The following is a 13,260-nucleotide window of genomic DNA, read 5'->3' as shown; positions in this document are numbered from 1 at the left end:
TCAGACATGTAAAGTGTACAACATTCTTTTGCATATATTGGCTGCTAGTTTCTGATGGTAAAATTTACTTCATTCCTTTTAGCTATATACAGTGTAACTTACAATAAAGAAAAAAAAAATCTTTGCAAGGTGTGATTTGAAGTAGAACTGGCACTGGAGAAGGAGGTCCTACTCTGAATTGGCTATTGAGCCAAACGTGCATTTTCAGAATTGTAAGGTTTAACTGATGTGTCCATGAAACCTTCAAAGATTTAAAGGTTTAGTTCATCTCCAAAGACAATGAATGATGTTCAGTAAAGGACAATGTTCTGGAGGTAATCACCTCAGAAACCCTTTAATTTAAAAAAAGCCTTAAATGGCTTTTTTACTGTCAGCTCCACCATCAGTGCTGGGGTGGCAAGCCCTTGTGGAACATTGCGAGTGTGTGTGTGTGTGAGTGAGAGAGAGAGAGAGAGAGAGAGAGAGAGAGAGAGAGAGAGAGAGAGAGAGAGAGAGAGAGAGAGAGTTGGATGGAGACTTGTCAGGTCACGGATGCCAAGAGGCGATAATAAGCAGTCAAACCCCATTATTACCCACAATGCAAGAGTGCTGGATTCAGAAGAAACATGACGTGTGCCCTAATGGCCTTCCTGCTCCTTGCACTGACACACAGATGGAGAGAGAGAGAGTGACAGAGAGAAAGAAAAAAAGAAAGCGAGACTGACAGAGACAGAGAGAGGAGAGCTACACTGAAAGGCCCAATGTAAGACACCTGTTCTTCCAACAGTTCTTTTTATATCAAGTGAATGAACTAGAAAAGCTGTGGATGGGATGCTGTGAGAAAAGTAAAAAAAATCAGAATGCAAATCTTTGCACATTATTCAAAACATGTATTTAATTGAATATAATACAAAGACAACAAAGTTTTTTTGTTTTTTGAAAATATTTTGACCATTTTGAAATTGAGGCCAGCAACACATTCCAAAAAATGTTGGGATAGGACAACAGAAGAGTGATAAAATTGTGTAATGCTACATTAAAGAAAACAAGGTTAAATGGTAACAGGTGTGTGACTTGGGGTTTAAAAAGAGTCTTGGAGAAGTTGATTCTTTCAGAAGTAGACAGGGAGGGGTTCAGCATGTGAAAGACTGGGCAAAGAGTGAAAAAATTCAATAATAATGTTTCTCAATGTGAAATATTAAAGAACCTGTTTTTTTTTTTAATCTACACTGTCAGAAAATTTGTCACGGTGGTGGTGCCTTTTGCTGTCTCTGTGGTGGTACCCTCAAGGTACCCTTTGTACCTTTAATTAGGGAACATAATTTTACCTTATTTTATTATAATTGTAGATTTTAAAATTGTATTGATTTCATACGCCCCATTTCACCTCCAGGACTTTTATTATGTTTTTATATATGACTCAGATCCATAATAAAAGATTACAAACATGTAGCTCTCCTTCTGGAGAAGAGAATGTAACGTACCTTTAAGGAACAAAACTGGACTGAACCTAGAGAAATCTCTATATGTAAGGGACAAGACCCAAAACTAATACTGTCTGGTTGTGATTTTTGGGCCCCTGGGTCGCACTGCACTAAAAACAGACAGGTTTCTGTGGTGGGGATCACTCCATGGGCTCAGAAACACTTGCCAATACCACTGTCTGTAAACACAGTTTGTTACATCATTAAAAAATTCAGGTTAAAACTCACAATTTCAAAGAAAAAACTATATGTAAAAAATCATCCAGTAAGGTTGCCAACTTCTTTGGGTCCGAGCTCATTAGAGAGGGACTGAGGTGAATTGGAAAGTTTCCTGTGGTCTGAGAAACAAAATTTGAAATTCTTTTGGAAATCATGATTGCTGCATTCTCTACAGCACATTAGTGCCAATGGCGTGGGTGAGTGGCATATCTGTGTAAGCACCATTAATGCTGAATGATATATGCAGAGTTTGAGGTAAAAAAAACATTGTTTGCTTATTTCAGTAAGACAAGGTCAGTTCACCTTCTGCATGGATTAAAACAGTATGGTCCTTTAGCAAATGTCCAGGTGTTAAACTAGAGCAGACTTGTCAACCACTGCAAACACTATAAACTGATGTGTTATGAATATAACCGAGGCTCCAAGCTGTTGAGCAGCTAAAGTCTTATAATAAGCAAGAATGGGAAAATATTTCTTTTTCAAAACCACAGAGAATGGACACCCCAGTTCCAAACAGGTTTTTAAAAGAAGAGATGATGCAACACAGTGGTAAACATGTCCCTGTCCCAACATTTTTGAAATATGTTGCTGGCTTGAAATTCAAATGAGCAAATACTTTAATTTTTGTTGTTTTGTTGTTTGCTGCTGTATGTCTTTACTTTTCTGGGATGCTTTCCACAAGATATTAGAGCGTTACTGTTGGAATTGGATGGCATTTTCAACTTCAACTCAAACAAAGGTATTGATATGATGAAGATCCATCCCTCCGTAGAACACAGTTCCCCTTCTCCAAAACGTAATCTAGGAGGCATATGTTTGATATTGATCTCCAATAGATTTAAATTCAAATTTCTAATACTGTCCTCTTTCACTTTTTTTTAAACATTTCTAAATACTATCTATAGAGAAGTATATAATCTCAGGAGGCTGTAGCTTGTTACTGTATTCCCCTGAATAATCCTATATAGAGTGTTTGCTAATTAGCTCTGGATGAAGTCGGTGCCTCTGCTCATCTGCACCTGCTGCCATTCAAATCCACATGGCTGCACACTGACACAGTCAGCATCTTATATTCATGCTCAGTGTGTATTAGAAATTCAGTTTGAATCAATTTGATGCCCATAAGGCAAATCCCACTTGAATTCCACAGCAATAAAGTTCAAATCAGCTTAGTGCATTGTGCAGTTTGTACTCTGCTCTCAAAATGAGGTGTGTATGTCTGTGTGTGTGTGCGCACTTGTGCATGTGTGTGGAGGTGTGAATTTGCCTTTCGTTGCTGGGATACACAGAAGTGTGGGAAATGCAAGAGAGAAATGGACTGGGCTTTGTGTTATGTGTTTGTGTGTCATGTTCTAGATAGTTTTAGATCACAAATGTAATTCATTACTTTTGAAGTCATTAAATTCAATGATTTTTCTTCACCTACTTAAACAGCCATTCTGTTGATATCCATAGGCCTGGAAGTATCAGTGATTATGTTAAATGTTAAATGCTATTTTAAATAGGGCTTCCCCTGTGGGAAACAGATCATTGGAGCCAAGTGTGGTTCATTCATGGACTACAAATCTCATATCTGCTCATGTGAACTACACACATAAATATAATTAATAACCACTATCAAAATTATTGTTTGCTACTTTTGCTGTGGAAAAAGTGGCATGTGATCTCATTTGTGTACATAAGTACTTCAGTGGCTAAAAATATCTGGAAAACTCTGTCGGAAAGTGTGAAGTTGTTGTTTTTTTTTGGAATCTGTTAGGACTTAAGCTGACTGTAGAGATCTAGATAGCTGATAAGGGACTAACCCTGTGTTCTCCTACAGTAAAACCCTGTTATCTTTGTCCAGTACTGTAGTATTAACTCACATGTCCATATTTATGTTGACTTTGCAGTTTCCATGTATTTTCCCAGTAATAACCTGCATTATTACAGCAGGCCAAACACCCTCAACCAATGGAAACCGATGAGACAGTGGAAAGAGGTGTCTCGGTCACTCTGTCTCCTTTCCTGGACACTGGGGAAATTCTGGACAGAGCAATAGGCTTGCTACTTGGTGCTGACTAAGAAAAAGAACTCCAATTGGTTCCTGTTTTTCCATTCATCACCCCCCCCCCCACCTCCCTGTCTCTCTAGCCGCTTCCTTTTTGTTTATTCTCTCTTTATAATTTATAACTTTATAATTTATCTCTTTGTCCTGTCTCCGTTTTTTTAGAGAATTTTTTTCTAATTTCTAATTTACTCTCACTTCCTCTCTCCATATCCACTGGAAACAGATGAGATAGTGGAAAGGGTCTAGATTGTTGCTGGTCATGGGGCAGTGGACACTCAGTCTGTCTCTTATGTAAGCTTAGATGACCCTAACGACTCGTGGTTTCAATACATATATATATATATATACTAATGAGTGATTCCTGCTAGTTCATACACTAACGCACACAAGCCTAAGGTCATTCACAATGCCAAGTGTCAGCTGTGATACAGTGGCATAAAACTGGAATGATGGCTCTCCCTCAAGTAGTTTTCTGATGGGTAGTTGTATCCAACATGAGTATCTGACCTCATGAATGATGCATCTGAATACCATTAAATACTCACAGCAGTGTTCCAAAATATAGTGCAAAGGTTTCTCATAACATTAGAAGTTAATGGATATGAGTATCCTTATTGATACCCTTGATTAAAAAAGAATGTTGGGTGAGCCTCTGTTCAAATAATTTTACTTTAATTAAAAAGAAAAGCATTTAGAAAGAAGGCATTTAAAAGAGACAGAAAAATAGGATTGCCACATTGAAAGAAACAAGGATATGGACAGGAAGGGAGAGAAAATAAAGCAATAATTAGGCAAAAGTATTAGAACAGGGATGAAAAACTTATCGGGGAAAAATTACTTGAGAGTGAGCGTTTCCAGTTTGGGTTCATATAGCGGCCTGTGGAAGGAGAGAAAAAGAGCGAGAGAGATGAAAATATGAATGTGGTTATGAAAGCTAGAGATACGGTGCCAGGTTCACATTGGCATTCAGTCAGTTAAGCTGCTGTTTTTGCCCAAAGCGACAGCCGCTGCTCAGATTTTCTCTGTTTTCCTGCTTTTCTGTTTTTATTATTTTTTTTCAGTCAGTGGTCAGTCTGTAACTCAGCTGGAAGTCATATTCAGATCCATTTATAAAATCAATGACAATTGACAATAACTGTAATATAGTATACAAAAAATGAAACTTCCCAGATTCCCTGAATTCTTCCGATGATAAGGGGTCTATAACAAAACCTAGTGCTGTCCGTAAATGTTATGTCACAGTTTCATTTGTAGTCCCAATTCTTAGACGCTTAAACATGCTCGAGCTGAGACATTTTATGATGTAAATTTAAGTGCATATTTGAATGCTTCAGCCACTGAGGCACTGTGAAAATACTTTTATTTTGAAGGCAGCTAAAGGTGTTTACTGCTGTTTTTTCCCCTCAGGGTGTTCAGAGGAACGGTTTCCTCAGAGAAGCTCTGTTTAAGAGCATTGAGTAATGCTTGTCTCTTTCATTTTATTTCAGCATCTGACCACAGCACATCCAGACCTTTGTCCATTTCTCTGCTTCTCCAGAGCAAATATAAATTAAATGACAATAAACAATGCAGAAAGAGAATCCATAACAATTAACAGTGAGACGATTGTGGGAGCTAAGGACAGTAAACTCTGAGAGGAGTGAGAGCTGAGGGAAGTAAACTCTGAGGTGAGTGAGAGCTGAGGGGAGTAAACTCTGAGGTGATTGAGAGCTGAGGGGAGTGGGAGCTGAGGTGATTGAGAGCTGAGGGGAGTAAACTCTGAGGTGAGTGAGAGCTGAGGGGAGTAAACTCTGAGGTGATTGAGAGCTGAGGGGAGTAAACTCTGAGGTGATTGAGAGCTGAGGGGAGTAAACTCTGAGGTGAGTGAGAGCTGAGGGGAGTAAACTCTGAGGTGATTGAGAGCTGAGGGGAGTAAACTCTGAGGTGATTGAGAGCTGAGGGGAGTAAACTCTGAGGTGATTGAGAGCTGAGGGGAGTAAACTCTGAGGTGATTGAGAGCTGAGGGGAGTAAACTCTGAGGTGAGTGAGAGCTGAGGGGAGTAAACTCTGAGGTGATTGAGAGCTGAGGGGAGTAAACTCTGAGGTGATTGAGAGCTGAGGGGAGTAAACTCTGAGGTGATTGAGAGCTGAGGGGAGTGGGAGCTGAGGTGATTGAGAGCTGAGGGGAGTAAACTCTGAGGTGAGTGAGAGCTGAGGGGAGTAAATGTCACGTGCAGCGGGGGATATGAACAATTACATCATTGCTGTCTAACTGGATTGTCTCATTACTCTCTAATGAATCTGGATCCTGAGGCTGGATGCTGTTCAAATGCTACTCAGAGATACTACTCAGAAAACTGCATCATTATGCAGTGGCTAATTGAAATTCTTATTACATTCTGGAGAGAGTGAAATACCTAACCAATTTCTTCAACCATGTATTGCACTTAAAATGCTGGATATTTCATTTTGGGTGCAAAAGCTGATCCTTTACCCATCATCTCTTATAAAAAACTAGGCCTTAGGGCTTTTCTGGAAGCTCCATTTTTGTGCACCACAATACAGAAGGAGAGTATACAGTGAAGTTGATATGGTTTAAAATGTAAAATGTTGTTTTTGTACTATTTACTTTTAAACATAGATTTTGAAGTAAGATATATAAGAGGATATAAGAACTACTTTCTCTTTTAATTTTCCTTTTACCTACGTGTAACCACTATTCTGGAATATAGTTTATGAGTTCTGAGGCTCCTGCCCAGTGCTTAGCACTTTTTACAGAAGCAGTCAGTTCCACTCTTTCTCTCCCTTTCTTCCTGTCTCCCAGTCACTCACTCTGTTGCCATGGATACTGTGGAAATGCTGGACATGGCAATAGACAGGCCACTTGATGCTGTTTTAGAGAAATAACTCTCCTTGTTTTCTTTTCTTTTCGGGTTCTTTCTTTTTTTATGCTCACTAGAGTTCTCTCTCACTCTGTCTCTCTCTCTCTCTCCTCATTTGTTCATTCTCTGAACTTTACTCTCTTCAGTTACTCTCTGTGTCTTGTCTTTGTGCTCTTGCAGTTATTTTCTAATTCTTTCTCAGCTCCCTCTGGCTGTGTAGCATGTGTGCAAAAGCACTTCTCAAAATGGTTCTGAAGGCAGCGCTGCCTTTGTGTCAAAAGGAATGTGATTGGTTACCAGCCAACAGGTGAGGATGAATATGAGATGAAATAGTAAATCTCTGCCTAGATCCTGGTGTTTGCCTGCTCTGACTGTCAGAAATTAATCTGGAACTATTATGGTGCAATATAACATTTTTCACTGTAGACTTAGTTCTGATTCATAATTTGTTGGAAGTGCTGCAAACATCTCAGTATTTTGTTTAGTTTAAATCGAGGATAATGCAACTCGCTGCCCCTGAGGAAGCTGCAGAATGTTGTAATGTTCTGCTGCCTCTGAGACAGATGCTCTGTGCACTATAGCCTTCATTCTTCCCTATTCTCCACTCATTACAATGCTTTCCAATGTGGACATCTGTTACCTGTTACCAGTTCTGCTAACAGAATTGGGTAGTTCGTGTTCTCCTTTAAACATGTTGAGCTCCAATGATATTGTGTTAATTACAGTTTGAAAAGAAGCAGTGGTTTGCTTCACACTTCTTTGAGGAGGCATGTAATGTGATACACAAAAATATTCCTTTAACAAGTGAGCAGAAAGGCTATGTAAGAAGCCTCTCTCTCTCTCATCTGAGAGGGTGTAAATAGAGTGAGTGAGTGAGTGAGTGACAGAGACTGGCAGTGTCATAGTAACGGTATCCATGGAGAGCAATGGGCAGGGTCAGTGGAGGGACAAGGTCCCAACCTACAGTAACGTGGCAGGCTACCGGGGCAACCGTAACCAAGGTCACCAGTTGACCAGCCAATCACATGCCAGTACTGCTCACACCTCAGAAGGCTGAGAATCACTTCATACACAGGAGCGCAGAAAGATGTGTCACTTTCACCCTCCAATACAAATTCACTCTTTCTCTAAAACCTCTCTGTGTTTCTGTTATATTACTTTAACTCTGCTGATTTTTTTTTTGTGTGATGTGTACAAAGAGTTTCTGTATTGGATTTGTTGCATATTCTACCGCATATTTTCTTTTCATTTTCACACACTCATGTGAAAATCATTAATTTCCTGCACAATACGAATTAAAGTCCACCTACACTGAACTGAATAAAGTTGAATTTAATTCCAGAACTGAACTGAATTCCACTGAACCACAGTCACAGTGACGCTCATTAGAATGAAGTGCTTACAGAAGATTGTAACTGAACAGAACATTTCTTGTTTCCTTCCAAAGTCTAAAAACACATGTTGGTCATGTATTGGATATTCAAAACTGTCCACATGTGTGAGTTTGTGAGTAAATGTGTTGCCTTGTGATGGACTGATCCAATTAGTCGTGTTAGCCTCCGGACCCAGTGTGACGATTAAATGGATAAAATGGTTGCAAAAATGAATGAATGAATGAATGAATTAATTAATTAATTAATGGATTAACTGAACTTACATTACGTTACATTATGTTGCGTTAAAAAAAAAAAAAAAAAATGTTGGATAAAAAATGGCCGACTTCAAAATTGCTGCCATGGTCACCACCCATCTTGAAAAGTTTCCCCCCTCCCATATACTAATGTGCCACAAACAGGAAGTTAATATCAACAACCGTTCCCATTTTATTAAGGTGTATCCATATAAATGGCCCACCCTGTAGATGAACACCTGATTCTAAACTCACTCTGAGACATAAGCTGGTGCTGAAGTGCTGTCAATGACATGGACTCATCCAAAGGGGCTTTCTAGATTGATTGGACAGTGTGGGTTTACACCACCACACAGAAGCAAAATAATGTCTGGACATGGGAGAGATTGAAAAATGACTGTGCCTATTTTTACTATATTTGTGTATTTCATTTTTACACATTTGGGACCAAAGGCTATGTTTGTTGGATTTCCTATTTTATTCACTGGTAGAAATTTCATGGCCCTACATTCTCAGAAAAACTGTCACTGTGGTGGTGGCGGTGGTACCCTCAGTAGTACCTATACCTGTTGTACATTTAAAGGCATATTTACACTGTTTGTACCTTTAGCGACAACGAAGTACTTGTACAGTACTTTTGTTTCTGAAGGTGTATAGTTATAAACCCTTTTACTGCACTAAGTCTGTCATGAACTCTTTTTTGTCGACCATACAGTAAATATTTGTCATTCACCAAATGCACAATTTGACACTGAAGCAAAAATTTAGTGGTTTCCAGGAAAATACAGAGGTTTTGTGGATTTTTTTTCCACACCTCCTGTGCCTTTTTTTTTTCCTTTTACTGTATTTGTGTATTTAATTTTTTTTTACATGTTTGGGACCAAAGGCCATGTATGTCAGATTTTTTGTTGATTACTGGTAGAAATTTCATGACACTACGCTCTCTCCCTGTCACAATTGAGGCAAGAAGCAGACGTACACACAATGAATATTTAATTTAACTAAACCAAGTTCAAACATAACAAACACAAGCATGGAAACAAGGAAACAAACTAGAACTTAGCTAAACATAACTAGAACAGGAACATAACTACTCTGAACTGGTGGTAATGTGTAAGACAATTGACATAGCTACACACAAGGACCAACCAGGGAACACTGAAGCAAAGGGACTATATATACACAGAGCACTGACAAGGAACACCTGGGGACAATAACAAGAGGGCAGGACTACAAAGGAGACTCTGACGAGAGGGCGGGCTAAGGCAGGACTAGGGCGGAGACAGGAAGAATAAACAGAGCCATGTGCTAAATGAGCACATGGTGAGGAAAACAAACACAGGACATGACACTCCCATATGTTTAGTTAGGGAACATAGTTGTTTCACAGTATATTGACACTGATTTCATATGCCCCATTTCATCTCCAGGACTGTTCTTTTATTTTAGATAGTTCCATTAAAAAAATTTACAGATATTTACCTCTTCTTCTTTTGCTATGATTGACTATATGTTCCTCTTGGATAGAAAACATATGCCAGTGTTTTGAAAGAATGACTCAATATTGAGGCAGGTTTGCCATGTTTTGATAGAGTAGGTGAATGGTGAAAATGTAGTTTGAGTATTGAAACAAAGACTTGGTATTTAATGAACAAAATGTGTTTTTGTTTTGTTTGTTTTTTTTTGTTTTTGAGCAGAAAATGAACTATTTGGCTACTTGCCTGATTTAGTTGTGTTGCTGTGTTAAGAGTTTAGAAAAGGTATCTTAGGTATTGGTAAGGTAAATGCTTGTAAGCAATTGTAAAAAAAACTGTAGTATGACAATCAGACAGACCTGAGATGCATTGGACTAAGCTGAAATCAATGGGAATGAATCATGTAAAATGTTGCATTATTTCTTATTTATATCTTTTATTTCCTTACGTTTCCTGAAGGACAGTGTAAATGAAAGCATTTTGGAAGGATTTTGATATTTCCAGTGATAACATACTCTTATTGAAAGCCTGAGGAGATGGTCAAGATCACTGACCACTGAAGTGTTTATTACATAGTGTGTGTGTGTGTGTTTGTTTGTGTGTGTAAATAAAGCTGATTTGTTACACTGGTGCGGTTTATTTATTGTTACTGGAGAAGTGTTGGAGCAACCATAAACCCAGCTTTACTGCACAAAACATTTGGACGTGTGTGTGTGTGTAAGTAATAGTACGTAAGTGTGAGTGACAGCTCAACACGTGAATGTGGCAGGGAGGGTGAGGAAAGGAGTGTGAAAGAGAGAGAGAGAGAGAAATATAGAAATATGTGTCTGTATTCAGTTCATATTTGTCCCAGCTGTTTTCACAAATACATCTTGGACGGTGAGGTCTGGAGTTGCCCTTTCACACATCAGATGCATCTCACCTGGAAATACACCATTTGGTTTTGCTGAGGGTTGGCACCTGGGTGGAGCGTGCAGGAGTCCAGTGAGCATGGCCAGACCAGAGATGTCAAACCACATTCATTACTGGGACTATTTGCCCTGATTTAATGTAGCGCTTAAGGCATTGTCGATGGCCCAGTTTCTATATGAATCCAGTTCTATTATTCATCTTTTTACATGTTCAAAGCAAGCATCTTGTATAGAAATATGTGTGTGTGTCCAGGAAGCACAGACTATTCTGATTGCTAGGATCTTAAGCGCTGCTTATCAATCTCTTCCTTATAGGAAAGCCCCCTCTCTGGGTGCTCTCTCTCTCTCCTTTCACTCTTACTCAAGGAATCAATGGCTCTCTCCCAGCAGATATGAGTAAAGGCAAAAGGTGCAACAGAAGGCCCAAGGCTTAAAGGAGTAGTTTGGTGACAAGTCTAATTTACAGGATTTTCCTTTTTATCCCAAATGTTTCCAATCAGCCAAGACATGTGTGGTTTCTGATCAAATCCGATTTTCTGGCATACCCAGTTTGTTTAAGACAGATGGTTGCATTCTGAACAACAAAAAGCCACATGAAATCAGAATATTTCCATTTCAGATTCTCCATTGGTAGGAGATTACAAGTCTGATTTAAATCCAATCTCTGATCAATGAAGTTTGACTAGTCAGATCCGATTTCATGTGTTCATTCAGGGGCACAGTTTCTTGCCTTTATGTTCTCAGCATACACATGCCTGCTTTATTACTATGACAACTGCATCTATGCCAGTAAAACATGATCAGATACACCAGTCTATCTATCTATCTATCTATCTATCTATCTATCTAAATATGAGAGAGAGAGAGATGAATCACCATGCTTCTTTCATTCAAACTTGCAAATATCAATGGAATAAACTTATATTACAACAATGCACAACAGAGTTAGCCAGAGTGCTGTAATATTGAAATCTCAATACACAGCTAAGGGGATCCAGTACCCTGTGAAATGTGGGTAGATATTTTCACAGGACAAAATAAAATGAGGTTGGAACATTGTTTTTCAACTTTGACTTCTCCATTCATTTTTCTCATAGAGAACATCAGCTTCTACCTGGACTTCCTTTTACAGTCATGGTATCTAGTACAAAAAATGCACAACCACAGCAGTTAGCTTTAGCCATGCAATTCTAAATAATCTTTTAAAGAGTGGGCATGGATCTTGTGGGGAAATATTAGCAAAGACAGAGTTACAATAATCTAGCCATTCCCACAAGAAAAAGAGAACACCAGATGAGTGTAAGTGCATTTTCACAGAGCTATGATCGTTTATTTAGGTACTGTGATACACCTGATACTCATATTACTCATAGGTGTGTGTGTGTGTGTGTGTGTGTGTGTTTTGATTGTTCAGGACACTGCAGATGGCTTTAATTTGTTTGTGCATCACCCCCTCTGTCCAGCCCCTAGTGAGAACCCTGACCTTGACTCTGTCAACAGTCGTTACACACTGAGACTCGACCAAAATAACAAACCACACCACAGCTGAGGGTGGAAAACTTGAGGAAAGAATGAGAGCGAGATAAGGAGTCAAGTGAAGAATAAACGCCATAATCATATCATCACCCTCAATCTCCCACACATAGGAATATAAGGCCTCACAATTTCTGCCTCTCACTATGCCCACGGCAGATAAGATTCATTGCCATGGCGATTGTAAGATGTGCAGTAACAACAAGGCTTGTAATGATGATTGTTAATATGGACTTTTCCACCTGAGGATATTTTTCTTGTCATTGTGTACCTCAATTGGGTGTATACTGTATATGTATTTTTTTTTTTTTAAATCATGTTTACCACTCTTAAATCTTGGCATGATGTCTAGCTTTTGAGGATCTTTTGGTCTACTTCGCTTTGTCAGGTAGGTCCTATTTAAGTGATTTCTTGATTGAGAACACATGTGGTAGTAATCATCCTGGGTGTGGCTAGAGAAATTGAACTCAGAAAACACTTTTTCACACAGGGCCATGTAGGTTTGGGTAATTTTTTCTCCCTTAATAATAAAAACCTTCATTTAAAAAAACTGCATTTTGTGTTCACTTGTGTTGACTAATATTTAACTTTGTATGATGATCTGAAACATTTAAGAGTGACAAATATGGAAAAAAAATCATGAAGGGGGCTGTCAGGAACATGGGGCAGACTGACGGAGGCGGACGCACTTACTAAATCACAGAATACTTTTATTTCTACAAAAGATAAAACTAGACTAGGATAATGAGACATACTGAAACAAAGAAAGACCAAGACAGGGACTTGAACAGAATGACCTGGACAGAGAGACTTTGACAGAAAGACAATACATGGAGAGCTTAACAGGGGCCTAGACAAAGAAGCTAAACAGAATAAACTTGAACACAGAAAGCTAAACAGACAAACAAACAGAAGGAGCTAAACAGACTAACCTGAACACAGAAAGCTAAACAGACTAAAGACACACAGACCTGAGACAAGAGAGATAAAGACTGACTTAAAGGGAATGAGTAACAGACAGACTGGAGAAAGCAAACCAACAGTAGAATGCAAACTAAAGGTGGAATGTCCAACAAAGAAGAGACAAGGGAACTTAAATGAACACCACAGACAAGGGA

General features: G+C 38.9%; 1 protein-coding gene across 1 annotated transcript in view; it reads left to right on the top strand.

Annotated features, from left to right (window-relative positions):
- Window positions 1-12,429: 12,429 nt before the first annotated feature.
- slc8a1b (solute carrier family 8 member 1b) overlaps window positions 12,430-13,260 on the top strand; it is a 132,773-nt gene continuing 131,942 nt past the window's right edge. The window contains exon 1 of the mRNA XM_066671177.1: window positions 12,430-12,530. The gene's annotated coding sequence lies outside the window, so the exon portion shown is untranslated. The remainder of the gene's footprint in view (window positions 12,531-13,260) is intronic.

The sequence above is a fragment of the Hoplias malabaricus genome, chromosome 1 (assembly GCF_029633855.1).
Source record: "Hoplias malabaricus isolate fHopMal1 chromosome 1, fHopMal1.hap1, whole genome shotgun sequence".
Lineage (NCBI taxonomy): Eukaryota > Metazoa > Chordata > Actinopteri > Characiformes > Erythrinidae > Hoplias > Hoplias malabaricus.
Note: the sequence above shows the minus strand (reverse complement) of the source record. Positions and strands in the feature narration are given on the sequence as shown.